The sequence below is a fragment of the Theobroma cacao genome, chromosome 4 (assembly GCF_053813885.1).
Source record: "Theobroma cacao isolate CCN51 chromosome 4, ASM5381388v1, whole genome shotgun sequence".
NCBI lineage: Eukaryota > Viridiplantae > Streptophyta > Magnoliopsida > Malvales > Malvaceae > Theobroma > Theobroma cacao.
The window spans coordinates 35,766,539-35,780,886 of record NC_142642.1 but is presented as its reverse complement, the minus strand read 5'-3'; the positions used below and the strand labels follow the sequence as shown (position 1 = coordinate 35,780,886).

Below are 14,348 nucleotides of genomic sequence, written 5' to 3'. Positions count from 1 at the left end.
ACAATTAAAAACTCAAATTAGGTCGTTTTCAAGTAAAAATATGCTAACTCCTTTGATTTGAATAATGTAAAATCGAAAAGGAACCAACTGCCAAATACAATTCGATTTTTTTCGTAGTCAAACTAGTTTTTTAACAAACCATTTTTTTATTTTTTGACAAAACAATTCTTCATCAACATTCCTTACTTATTCCCCAAATTTCTCTCTGGGGAAAGAATAGATACTCAAAACAAGACTTCAAGGGGAGTGGGGGAAAATCAATCATACACATCGCTCTAATCATTGGAGCTAAAGACCTTCCCTGCGGAAGGCAAAGACACCGAGCTACTCATGCAACCATAGGCTCCTAAGCATTAAAAAATTTTACAGAACCAACTGTGTTCTCTTACCTCTAAAAGAGAAATGCATATAAAAGGATTTACATGATAAGCGAGAAAAACAAAAAAAACAGATTAATAACATTTCAAAAGGACAAATATGATATGCAGGCATCCGAGTATACCCCCATCACAATATAAAGAAGAAATCCTCCATAGAAATTTTTATCTACCGTAACAAGTTCAAACTATAACCTATACAGCCAACCAAGATACAAAGCCTCCCCCTATCCTAAACGGCTAGCAAAGGGAGAAATATATGCCCTAAAAAAACAAGACACACAAACCAATCTATCAAGACATCCCTGGCAGCAAGAGCGGTACGAGGGAAATCCAAGACAGATTAACATTTGAAGCCGTGGCAGACTGACAGCACAATGATAAGAATCAGGGCAATAAGGATACCCAAAACAATCAATTTTATCTTCATATTCTGAAGCCACATCTTTCTTCTCATCTTAGTTCCCTGCTGCCTAAAGTCTTGTACCTGTAATGCAATATCAAATTAAATGTATCATATTGTGCATCTTATGTATATCAAGTTAAATGCATCATACTGTGCACCAATATACAAGGCATAAAGAAACCATAAAAGACAGTACTTAAATTAGAAAAGCAAAATTGATCAGAATTCTAGTAAAATCAATTTTTAAAAAGATAAATAATAATAAAATTAAAAATGAATTAACGAGGATAACAACAAATAGAAGTATCATATGGATTATTGACGGTGAAGCAAACTCCATGAGCATCTTGTCTACCGCGCAACCTCCTCCATGGTTGAGCACAACACAACTGCCAATAGCATTTGCCCTCATTGACTCATTGCCTGTGCCAAATAATTAAAGCTGAACAACTCAATACTTTCTTGTCATTATCTTTTAATATATCTTTAATTATCATTCATATATATCATTGTGAATAGTGATGATAAATTTAAAGAAAAAGTCATGAAAACAAGCAAAACCCGTTACTCACGAGCAGACAGAAGATCTAGTGTAAATTAAAAACAAATGCTAGAGTTAATCCTTTCACAATATTTATGACCCTTGACATTGTTTTCCTTGAACTTTCCACATCACTGCAATGGAGATCTGGTCCTGGAGTACCCAAACTTGTACATCTTACCGTGGAAATCAATTATCATAATCAAATCACTAGGCACCCTACATGACTGATTTATGTAATGAAAATTACACTAGTACAAAAGCTACTAACAGAAACATAACTAACATTTCTCCACAGGTGTTGAGATGTATATTGTACCAGGATCCGATCCCGGTGATATCTCTACCAATGATTTCCTCAGAATTTGGAACATAGACTTCAAATTTTAGAAAGTATATACAACATTGAATAGAGATTTTGATAGCAGCTAACTTTGAGACAGCTTTATGAATGCATCAATTCCCCCACCAAGTGAGCTACCATTGTCTCATCTCTCTCTAAGTACTTAAACGTATGCCTGCATCAGGCATTATGCAAATGTAAAAAAGCTTCCACTTTTGCAATTTTCTTTCCTATTCCTCCTTTTTGGTGGGTGAATAGAGATTAAAACTTTTATATGACAAAGGCAATGAAGTGCAAAACTGATCAGCTTCTTTAAACCTCTCACCTTGATTCATTTGTACCCTTCACTATAGATCGTCTCAAAGTATTTAGATAATCATGTCTTGTACTTTTCCCACAAACCACTCCAATGAAGACCGTGTCTCCTGCACCCTTAAGTTAGAGGATAGCTGCCAGCAACATTTCAATAGATAATGCTTCCTTAACAAGGCAATTCAAATCATAGCCTAACATTTATAAATGGGACAGAAACATGATTCAGGAGAGAACTACATGGTAAGTGAATCAAGGCCCAAGAAAAAATGTACCTTTACATAAATGTGTATACAACAATTATTGCAAACAGCTCAGCAAAAGTTGGCCAGAACTAGATATTAGCAGCATTACTTTTAGCACAGAAACAACAAGAGTAATTTAGGCTAAGATATGAGTAATGATAAAAGAGGAACGTGTATAGTCCATTATTGGACTTCTGCTTTTCCAAGAAATCACACTTAGGGTTTGCTATGTATAAAAACTGACAAATTATATTCCCTTTAACAGCCTTATACTACTACACATGCACACTTATGCAAAAAATAAACATATGATAAATTGTGATTCAACCTCTAAGTGAGAAAAACCGAATAACAAACCTGAAAGACTTTGCAGCGTCAATGATATCGCCCAAGTAAACATCATTTGGGAACATCTGGACAACATGAGCAAGCATTTGATAACAATTGAAGAATCAAAAGGCACGTAGAACTGATATGGATCTTCTTTTGCAAGCAAGTATTGGTTTTTCAATGCCTGTTTAACTTGAGCCAAAACTAAAGAATTGATATTGAAATAATGAATAATCAACCAACTATCACCCATAAAAAGAAATATATTATAGTAACTTTTGTGAAAATTTTATTTTTTTTTCCTTTTTATTTTTTTAGTTTGATTGTATCAAATCAGAAAGAAAGTGAATAACTGCAGCACCGATACAAACACTGAAGCAAGCAAAACACATAGTTTCTTAATACAATAACCTCTTGAACTCAGAATTCAATTTCAAACAAACGAAAAAGACTTACAAAATATATAACACCAAGCAATTTATTTTAACAAAATAAAATCTGAAAGCTTAAAGAAAACGTTCATTGCCTAAAAAACCCACATCAGAATATTCTTCAAATAATTTGCTTCAATTTACTCTGTATATTATATTATGGATTGATGATGGTAGCATTTTAACTTGGAATGCTTAATCATAATTGTGATCAATTATGAAATTGGACTGACACTAAAAATCAAAATCAAATTGAATCTAAAAAAAGTAACAAAATCAGAACAAAATAAAAACTAACTACATATTATTCATAAAAAAATTTGAACACATTCAAAATGAATCTAATCCAAACCAAACAACTTCATCTTCATCGAGTCTTTCTTCTTTTGTTGTGATCAGATAAGAGAGTTTCCCAAGCCTGACGAACGATCTTGAAAGCACCATCTGCTGCAACTGAATCATTCTTGTCCGGATGGACCAATAGTACCACTTCCTTGTAGTGTTTTCTAATAGTCGCAGCATCAACTACGGCAGAACAATCTTCGATAAAAAGAATGGAGTACAGAACTTTGGTATCGTCTACCTTCATTTTCTGGCAAAGACTTAACATAGAAGCAAACTTGTGAATCAAATAGGCGGCAATGTACTTCTGCACGATCCGTAAATTGGGGTTCAAATCGAGTGCTGCGAACCCTTGCTGAATAGCCCTGTCGATGTTTCCCGACTTGAAGTATTCCTCTGCAGCTACTTTAGCTCTTTCAGCAGCAATCTCTGTGAATTGAGATTGACAAATACCTTGAAGACGAAAATCGGCCATCGCAACACAATTTCTTCAAAGAGAGTAAGAAACGATCCGAGATTTGATATCTGAAATCTGAGATCTAAGATTTTGTGAGTAAAGGGAACGGTTTTTATAGTGTTGGGCAATTTGGCGTTGAAAAGACGCTATTTCGTTTGGTTGGCGTCTAAAACAAGCTAAGGCAAGTGAAAAGGACGGTCGGGAGAGAAACCCAGGAACCATCGTGGGAGAGAGGTGGTGCGGCTCGGTTAGAGTCCTAGCCAGACGAGGAAGAAAAAGAAACAGGCCAGGGTTTCAAGGGATGATTTTATCACTTGCTAAAACGACACCGTGTGGCAGGCGGGAAATAAGCATTAAGAAGGAACGACGTCATTTCACTCATTTCAAGTGACTAACAATAAACGACGTCATTTTCTCTCAAAATTATTCAAAATTTTTTTTTTCTTTTTCTCGTGATGAACTCTATGATTTGAATTTAAAATTTCTACTCAAAATGCATCTTATCTTTCTTGAACCAAAATTCAATTTGGTATTCATTGCAATAAGAAATTATGATTGAGAATAATTATAATTAAAGGTATTTAATCGTTATAACATACTACTTTTGTAGTTTTTTATTTTCATTTATAAAACTAGAAAAATACCGACTCTACGCGACAAGTTTGTAAATTTTATGAACAATTGATGTTAAAAGTTTTGTATAAAAAATTTAAATTAGTAGAATCAAGAATTGTTTATTAATTTTAATAATTTTTAAGATTATTATTGTTATAAATTAGTTAAAGAAAAATAAATAAAATGATGTATTTGTTCTGATGCGAATGTAAAAAGATTAATTATGTTATGGTAAAAATAATACGCAGTAGTGGATAAATAGTTAAACAGACTTTGTTATGATAAAAATAATATACAGCAATGTATAAATAGTTAAACAAATTGTGTTAAGTTATATATAATTTAAAAGGCCAAAATAAAAAGTATGAACATTTATTGGAAAATTAGTGAAAATTTTGTTACCAACTTTATTGACACATCAAGGCAGCTCTTTCTTAGTGACAAACCTCTGAGACCAAAGAATGATATGAATTAAAAGTTTACTGCTTCTTGGTGAATAGTCTTGCTTCTTTAGGGACAAAATGAGATTCAAATGGCTTCAAGAAATTTCGTAAAAATATAAATTAACAATTCCAAGCTGAAGCACATTTCACAAGGCCAATTGTGCCCAAAACCTTAGTTCTCATATCTGGAGCAAAACCCTCAATGTGATCTTTCTCTTTTTGCAAAACACTTGGAGATACAAAGAGAGGTAGTTCTTGATTTCCACATCAAAGAATGTGTGCAATTTAACATCATAGACAAGTTAAAGGGAAGGGAAAGAAAAAAAAAATTAAGGAATGGCATCCATGACCATTTTTTTCCTTGTAATTAATTAACACTTGCTATTTAGTACTTAAACTGCAATGAGTATAAATATTATATGACTTAATCTCCCACTTGAAATTGCCCAGGGCCTCAGAATATAATAGCTAGAAATGTCATTGTACTCAATCATTTCATCGTTGACAGCAACTTACAAAAGCCAAAATGTATGATATAATCATAAAATACTAAGATCTCGATAAAGTAGTACAACAATCACAAAGCAATTGTACCATTGCAACAAAATATACCTCAAAGTACCATTCTTTGAAATTTTCATCCTTAGTAAAAGAGAGACCCAAACCAGTCTCCTTCACTTCCTTCTTTTTTCCTCCTAGAATATGAACAACACATCATTTGCAAGATTAGAAATGGCCATACTTTTATGTATGCATTAACAATGGATCCTAACAAACTTGAGCAAACCAAAAAAAACTTACCACCGACAGACTTTTTCTGCTCCCATCTAGCCATAAACTTCAAGTACTGATAAAATAAAACATAATTTAGAACAGTTAAAAACACATTCTAGGCTTTACGGTTCTTGAAAACTATCCTCCAGTTTGCCAAGGTGTTCAGCCCGCAGGAACATCCGATAACCATAAACCTACATCCAACAATACTGGTGCAACTAATAAATCTAAATAGGAATTTAAGCAAACATTAAATATATTTTATACCCCAGAGATACTATTCTCCATGCTCTAATGCCATTTTGTTTCCTTTGAAGCATATGCTAAAACAATTAAACCAAAAAAACAGAAGTAGTATGCATAAATGACTGTCTAGCACTTTTTTGAGCATTTAAAAATGAGTACAGACAGAATCCCAAACCTAGCAATGCGAGCGGGATTTGTTTCCTGCTCATGGGTAATTTGGTTGGTAAGCACCTAATAGCTATTTTTGTGTCCCTAGAACCATTTAAGGATCTTTAGTTAATGTTTACTGATCTCATGATAACATACTTATCATCAATTATCATCCCTTTGGTATGGACATAAATCATGAATCTGCAAAACTTTTGAGCCAATGCTTGTCAAAATATATAAGAAGTAATTTCTAGAGTTAACCCAATACGGATGACCAACGAAAAAAAACCAATCCATTAAAATTGTGTTCTTTGCAAAGTTTTGGATACCCATAAAAAGTGTTTTCTGCCATGATTCGCTATGAATGGGCTATATATCTAAGCTCTGTTCTGTTATAGAGCACTTTATATTTTAAATGCGCATTCTTTGCTTGTATTTAACAAACATTTTAAAAAATATTATGTATTTACAGAACTGAGGTAAAAGATAGAGATTGATTAATACTACAAAATTATGCAAGTGCAGCAACTACATAGTAATTAATCAACAATTAGTCTAATTTTTAGTCTTTGGTTGTTGCCAAATTAAGTAAGTAGTCATTGTTAAATCTGAGTATACATTCTTTTGAAGAAGTTCTGGAAAGCCTTTGACTTTTGAAATTTTTATGATGACATCAAATTTGAGTTTGATGCTACCCTTGAAAAAATAATTATATATTCACAGCATTGTTGACACAAAAACAATAGTACACACTTCATACAGAAGGTATCAAGAACATGCCATTGCCCTTTTTTATTTTTGTATAATGACAATCCAATATCTAAAAGATTCCTTCTAATATGAAGCAATAGAAAAATATGTAACAATGTGTACTTATTAAAAAAGAACCAGAGCTTCTTTTGCCAAGGTCACTTTTAGTCCTCAACTGAGTTTCCTCTGCTAATGATTCATCCATTTTTATTTAAGATAAGCTTTTCCATTGATGCAGAACTTCTCAATTCAGAAAACTAACCCAATATGGAATTTTGAGACTAAAAATGATGTAAGTAGTTGTTACATTCACAAAGTATTTTGTACATTCTAATCATCTTTTTAGAGAACAAAAACGTTCAAAACAGAGGAACCCATATCTATTGAAATAAATCATTTGGTAAACTTACCTGAAGCAAAGAAAAATTACTACTCAAATCATTTTCAACTGGTTCTTTCAATCCATTCTTTATATTATCTGAAAAAATAAAAAAAAATTTTACTGCTCTGAGCTTAAATATAGCCATAACGTTCCAAAATTTGTCTTTTCATACACTTATGTGGGCTGTGACTCGAGCCCACCTATGTTTAATTATATTGGAACATAAACTTATGAAATGAAAAAGAATCATTTTTGCATATTGAATATATATCGGGAAAGAAAAGTAACAATTCAAACTGCAGAAAACCATCAATGATCATCATAGCAAGATGTTGATGAGATTGAGAAGACTGACTTGTAACCTTAGCCCGTCTTCCAAACCCTTCGAATTCCATAATCTTAGAAAAGTCCACCGGATAATTCAACTCCACTGCAGCCATCGAAACTCTCCATTGCATTGAGTCAAGGTGTTTCGACCGTAAATCCATTCGCTGACAAAGGCCCGATTCCATGCACAGACCAAACCTTTCTTCCATGCACCGGATGAATGCCTAGAAAGACGGACAGAAGCTTAGAAAGACACTGGCAAATCCCAAGGCAATCACCAATTTACCCATGAGTTGGCTGCTGCACAAATAAGAAGGGTTAAGCTCTGTGATTGAGCATGTCCAAAATCACATATCCGTGTTGATCTCGGAGAGGATGATGACCGTGCTGAAGAACTTGGAAGTAGCATCTTTGATTAGGACCGACTTGGGATTGTGATGCCTGAGTCGGGGCGGTGTGACCATGAAAAGGTCGATAGGATCAACAAAGGAAAAAGGATCTGCAAGAAAGGGCAAGTAGAACTAAAAACTCAATAATACCCTTTACTCTTGATAAAATACCAGATACAGGTGTTGAATGTGGAGTATATAGGTAGGTAAGAATCATATATAGCTTAGATACCAATTAAAAAAATCCTTTGTTATATAATATATATCTATATATATTTTAAGCACGTAAAAAGATGAGACAGAGATGATAATGAGACAAAGATGATCCCGCCAACAACGGGCATAAAGCTTTTAGGTATTTAATATTGAAAAAATTCCAAAATGTTAAAATTTATGTTAAGCCTTAATTTTTCCATTAGTGGCATCTAATCTTAACATATGATGTACAAACCCGTGAAGACAGTAGTGCTTCTGCTTCACATCATTGCTACAATTTCCCATATATTGTAATCTGTTCATGTGGACATTAATCTTCATTTCTCAAAACTCGATTTATACTGTTTTAAAGAGTTTGTACGATTAGAACTCAAATTGGATCGTTTTTAAGCAAAAATATCCTAACTCCTTTGATTTGAATAATGTAAAATCGAAAGGGAACCAACTGCCAATTAAAATTCGATTTGTTTCATAGTCAAACTACTTTTTTAGCAAACCATTTTGATTTTTTAACAAAATAACCCTTCATCAACATCCCTTACTTGTTCCCCAAATTTCTCTCTGGAGAAAGATTAGATCCTCAAAACAAGACTTCAAGGTGAGTGGGGGGAAATCGATCATACACATCGCTCTAATCATTAGAGCTAAAGACCTTCCCTGCGGAAGGTAAAGACACCGAGCTACTCATGCAACCATAGGCTCCTAAGCATTAAAAAATTTAACAAAACCAACCGTCTCCTCTTACCTCTAAAAAAGAAATGCATATACAAGGATTTACATGATAAGCGAAAGAAACAGAAAAACAGATTAATAACATTTCAAAAGGACAAATATGATACGCAGGCATCCGAGTATTCCCCCATTACAATATAAAGAAGAAATCCTCCACAGAAATTTTTATCTACCGCAACAAGTTCAAACTATAACCTATACAGCCAACCAAGATACAAAGCCTCCCCCTATCCTAAATGGCTAGCAAAGGGAGATATATATGCCCTTAAAAAACATGCAAGACAAAACAATCTATCAAGACAACCCGGGCAGCAAGAGCTGTACCAGGGAAATCCAAGACAGATTAATATTTGAAGCCATGGCAGACTGACAGCACAATGATAAGGATCAGGGCAATAAGGATACCCAAAACAATCAATTTTATCTTCATAATCGAAGCCACATCTTTCTTCTCATCTTAGTTCCCTGCTGCCTAAAGTCTTGCGCCTGTAATGCAATATCAAATTATATGTATCATATTGAGCATCGTATGTATATCAAGTTAAATGCATCATACTGTGCACCAATATACAAGGCATAAAGAAACCATAAAAGACGGTATTTAAATTAGAAAACCAAAACTGATCAGAATCCTAATAATTTTTAAAACCAACTTTGAAAAGGCAATGGCTTTACCAAAACACAATTAAGTCCTTGTTTCAGTTACCCATAAAATGCAGTTTGAATATGACTAACCTGTGAGCGAAGGTTCTCCGTTTTATCCACCAGCAACTCAATTTTCTCGCCACAATCAAGGACCTGGCAAAAGCCAAATGTTACTAACAAAACAACACACCACATGCAATATATCTGAAGTACTTTCAATTTTATAACACATCTAGCAACTTGCAGAAGCTGGATATGCATCTTATCATGTTTTAACCCTCAAACTACCTCTAGAACAGCTACAACATCAGCAGCACCCTATTATCTTCTCAATGCTTTCTATCATAACACCCTTGACTTCAGAAACTTGAGCCTTCACTTTGGCAAGTTTGCTGATCTCTTCAGGATGGTCCACACAATACTGCATATGCTCCTTCAATTTGGACCTATTATGTATAAAGAGCTAAGCATGTCACAAAGAAGTGAACAATAAATCTACGAGAAAAATAAAGACAGCTAAATACCCAAATTCTCTATTCACGCTATCCGGGGGAGCAGTTGCAGCTTTCCCTCCACCATATGTCTCGTTGAAGTCTTCCTTGACTCGTTCCAGAAATGCAATTGGAACTTGCCTGCCAGCAGATTCAACTGCTACTACACAGTAGGCTGCAGCACCAAATGTATTTGACAAAATGAGTATGAGAACAATTAAAGAAATCAGGATTTACGGCAATAAGCATTCATTTCCTACTAAAGCCACATTCAACAAATTCAAACCAGAAGTCAGCATCCAGATCTATGATCAAAACCAACATGTTTGGATAAAAAAAATAACCTTCTCTCCGTTTTCTTTTCTAAATGTAATCCATTATGCATATCATCGACAGCTTTAAAACTAACATCAATATGCACACACTTGTTAACACATGCACCCACAGAGAAGCTAAAAAGCAGCAGCCAGCTGCAATTGATCAATCAGACAGTGACCTGGATATGCCTCATCCATGGGTATTATTAGAGGGTGAGGTCCTTGACAAAACACGTAATTAACAATGTGTCGGCAGGTGCTGCTCATTTTACCATGTTTGATACTAGTTACGTCTTCACAAGATCCTTTTGCTTTTCAACATCATTCTTTACTACATATTAAGCATTCATTTGGTAACATCAGCATAGAACTAACTTCCATGCATGGTCCTTGGAACCAATCCAGATCCAAAGAACATATAGATGCAGGAATGGAAACATCAAACAGACATTGACTTTTGGGAGGGCCGGAAAAAATCAACATGAAATGCGGCTAGCTAAGGAAAAGAGAAAAGGGAAAAGCATAGAAGTAACAATTAAAATGAAACATATTTCAGACAAGAATGCTTCTCGTAAATTATAAATGGCATAATAACAAAATAAGCTCTCAAATTATGGTAAAATTCTCACTTAAGCCTTTATTATTTTATTTGTGTCAATCGAGCCATCAACCTATTATTTGGTGTCAACTGAGTCCAATTTAGATGGAAATGCTGACATTTCTAATGTCCCCAATTAACTCATGTATGTTGGAATAAGTCACACCTTTAGCGATGTCAGCATTTCGCATTCAAATTGGATTCATTTGACATCAAAATAATAGGTTGGGGACTCAATTGACGCAAACAAAACAATAAGGGCTTAAGTGAGGATTTTATCACATGTGAAGGGCTTATTTATGATTATGGCATTATAAATTATGTGAACCTTATGCTACATTAACCTCATAATTTTTAGAGTCATCTCATTAATGCACCCGAATCCAAATATTACCTCCATTTGTCTATCAAAATAACCGACAACCACCACCCTCAAACGATACAATATCCCTCATTATCGCAACTTTTCTGATTCATGCTATATACATTCAAATAAAACATTATCATCTCATTTAAACAGGAAAAAATAAAACATTATCACCCCTAAGTTACACATTCACACTAAAAATCCCCTTAATGATTTTGCTTCTTTTTATTGATTCATTTCACCAGACACTTATGCAGTAAAGATTCAGATAAACCAACACAACCACTCCAATGAAGACCGTGTCTCCTGCACCCTTAAGTTAGAGGATAGCTGCCAGCAACATTTCAATAGATAATGCCTCCTTAACAAGGCAATTCAAATCATAGCCTAACATTTACAAATGGGACAAAAAAATGATTCAGGAGAGAACTACGTGGTATGTGAATTAAGGCCCAAGAAAAAATGTACCTTTACATAAATGTGTATACGACAATTATTGCAAACAGCTCAGCAAAAGTTGGCCAGAACTAGACATTAGCAGCATTACTTTTAGCACAGAAACAACAAGAGTAATTTAGGCTTATAATCAATGGTGACTGCCCAGGAAAACAGGTTAAAGGTTCAAATGAGCCAAAAGAAGGCCAGGCAGGTTGCTGTTTCAGGTTAAACCTCTTCCTGTCAATAAGAACTTTGACTGAAAGTCTGAAAGAAGAATATTGGTTGCTAATAGATAAATCATGTGATGCGACCATAAATTGATGAATAAATGGATATGAATGGGATGTAAGGTTGTCTTTAGGGCAGATAGCAGTAAGGTTGAGATGGAGGTAACTTTCATTTTGGAAAGTAAAACACTAAGATATGAGTAAAGATAAAGAGGAAAGTGTATAGTCCATTCTTGGACTTCTGCTTTTCCAGGAAATCACACTTAGGGTTTGCTATGTATAAAAACTGACAAATTATATTCCCTTTAACAGCCTTATTACCACTACACATGCACACTTATGCCAAAATAAACATATGATAAATTGTGATTCAACCTCTGAGTGAGAAAAACCGAATAACAAACCTGAAAGACTTTACAGCATCAATGATTTCGCCTAAGTAAACATCATTTGGGAACATCTGGACAAATGAGCAAGCATTTGATAACAATTGAAGAATCAAAAGACACATAGAACCAATATGGTTCTTCTTTTGCAAGCAAGTATTGGTTTTTCAATGCCTGTTTAACTTGAGCCAAAAAAAAAAAAGAATTGACATTGAAATAATGAATAATCAACAAACTATCACCCCTAAAAAGAAATATATTACGGTAACTTTTGTGAAAATTTTGATTTTTTTCCCTTTTTTTTTTAGTTTGATTGTATGGAAAGTGAACAACTGCAGCACCGATACAAACACTAAAGCAAGCAAAACACATAGTTTCTTAATACAATAACATATTGAACCCAGAATTCAATTTCAAACTAACAAAAAAGACTTACAAAATATATAACACAAAGCAATTTATTTTAACAAAATTAACCAAAAAAATTCTAAAAACTTAAAAAAATGTTCATTGCCTAAAAAATCCACATCAGAATGTTCTTCAAATAATTTGCTTCAATTTACTCTGTATATTATATTATGGATTGATGATGGTAGCATTTTAACTTGGAATGCTTAATCATAATTGTGAATGAAATTGGACTGACACTAAAAATCAAATCAAATTGAATCTAAGAAAAGTAACAAAATCAGAACAAAATAAAAACTAACTACATATTATTCATAAAAAATTTGAATACATATCAAAATGAATCTAATCCAAACCAAAGAACTTCATCTTCGTAGAGTCTTTCTTCTTTTGTTGTGATCAGATAAGAGAGTTTCCCAAGCCTGACGAACGATCTTGAAAGCACCATCTGCTGCAACTGAATCATTCTTGTCCGGATGGACCAATAGTACCACTTCTTTGTAGTGCTTTCTAATAGTCGCAGCATCAACTACGGCAGAACAATCTTCGATAAAAAGAATGGAGTACAGAACTTTGGTATCGTCTACCTTCATTTTCTGGCAAAGACTTAACATAGAAGCAAACTTGTGAATCAAATAGGCGGCAATGTACTTCTGCACGATCCGTAAATTGGGGTTCAAATCGAGTGCTGCGAACCCTTGCTGAATAGCCCTGTCGATGTTTCCCAACTTGAAATATTCTTCCGCAGCTACTTTAGCTCTGTGAATTGAGATTGACAAATACCTTGAAGACGAAAATCGGCCATCACAACACAATTTCTTCAAGGAAAGTAAGAAACGATCTGATATTTGATATCTGAAATCTGAGATCTAAGATTTGTGAGATAAGGGAACGGTTTTTATAGTGTTGGGCAATTTGGCGTTGAAAAAAAGCTATCTTGTTTGGTTAGCGTCTAAAGTAAGCTAAAGCAAGTGATCAGGAGTTGCGGCTCGAGAACGGAAGGCCGGGAGAGAAACCCAGGAACCATCGTGGAAGAGAGGTGGTGCGGCTCGGTTAGAGTCCTAGCCAGACAAGCGGGGAAAAAGAAGCAGGCTGAGGTTTCAAGGGATGCGTTTATCACTTGATAAAACGACACCGTGTGGTAGGAGAGAAATAAGCTTCAAGAAGGAAACGACGTCATTTCACTCATTGCAAGTGATTAAAAATAAACGACGTCATATTCTTTGCTGGCATTTCTCCTTAAACTATACGAAATTTTTATTTTTTTTCTTTTTATCGTGATGAACTCTATGATTTGAATTTAAAATTTCTACTCAAAATGCATCTTATCTTTCTTACTTGAACCAAAATTCAATTGGGTATTGACTGCAATAAGAAATTATGATTGAGAATAATTATAATTAAAGATATTTAATTGTTATAACAGACTACTTTTGTAATCTTTTATTTTCATTTATAAAATATTAATTATTATAATTTTTTTGTTTTACCATATATAAATATATATATATATATATATGTATTTATATTTTAAACACGTAAAAAGGATAGATTAGAGAAGATAATGGGACAAAAACGATCCAGCCAACAACGGACATCAGGCTTTCAGGTATTTAATATTGAAAGAATTTCAAAATGTTAAAATTTGAGTTAGGCATTAGTT

At 33.9% G+C, this 14,348-nt stretch overlaps 2 long non-coding RNA genes across 4 annotated transcripts; both read right to left on the bottom strand.

Annotated features, from left to right (window-relative positions):
- Positions 1-515: 515 nt before the first annotated feature.
- LOC18602771 (uncharacterized) lies at positions 516-13,786 on the bottom strand. Of its 3 annotated transcripts, none has more exons than XR_016025809.1 (5): positions 12,296-13,786; positions 9,978-10,119; positions 9,742-9,899; positions 9,544-9,606; positions 516-864 (listed from the first exon to the last, which is right to left on the bottom strand). It is a non-coding gene; the product is annotated as an uncharacterized LOC18602771 (long non-coding RNA). The 3 variants fall into 3 exon arrangements; XR_016025810.1 differs by lacking the exon at positions 12,296-13,786 and adding an exon at positions 11,695-12,262; XR_016025808.1 differs by lacking the exon at positions 12,296-13,786 and having other exon boundaries at positions 9,978-12,243.
- On the bottom strand, positions 5,210-6,437 carry LOC108661786 (uncharacterized). Its single transcript, XR_016025811.1, has 2 exons — positions 5,644-6,437; positions 5,210-5,537 (listed from the first exon to the last, which is right to left on the bottom strand). It is a non-coding gene; the product is annotated as an uncharacterized LOC108661786 (long non-coding RNA).
- Positions 13,787-14,348: the final 562 nt, after the last annotated feature.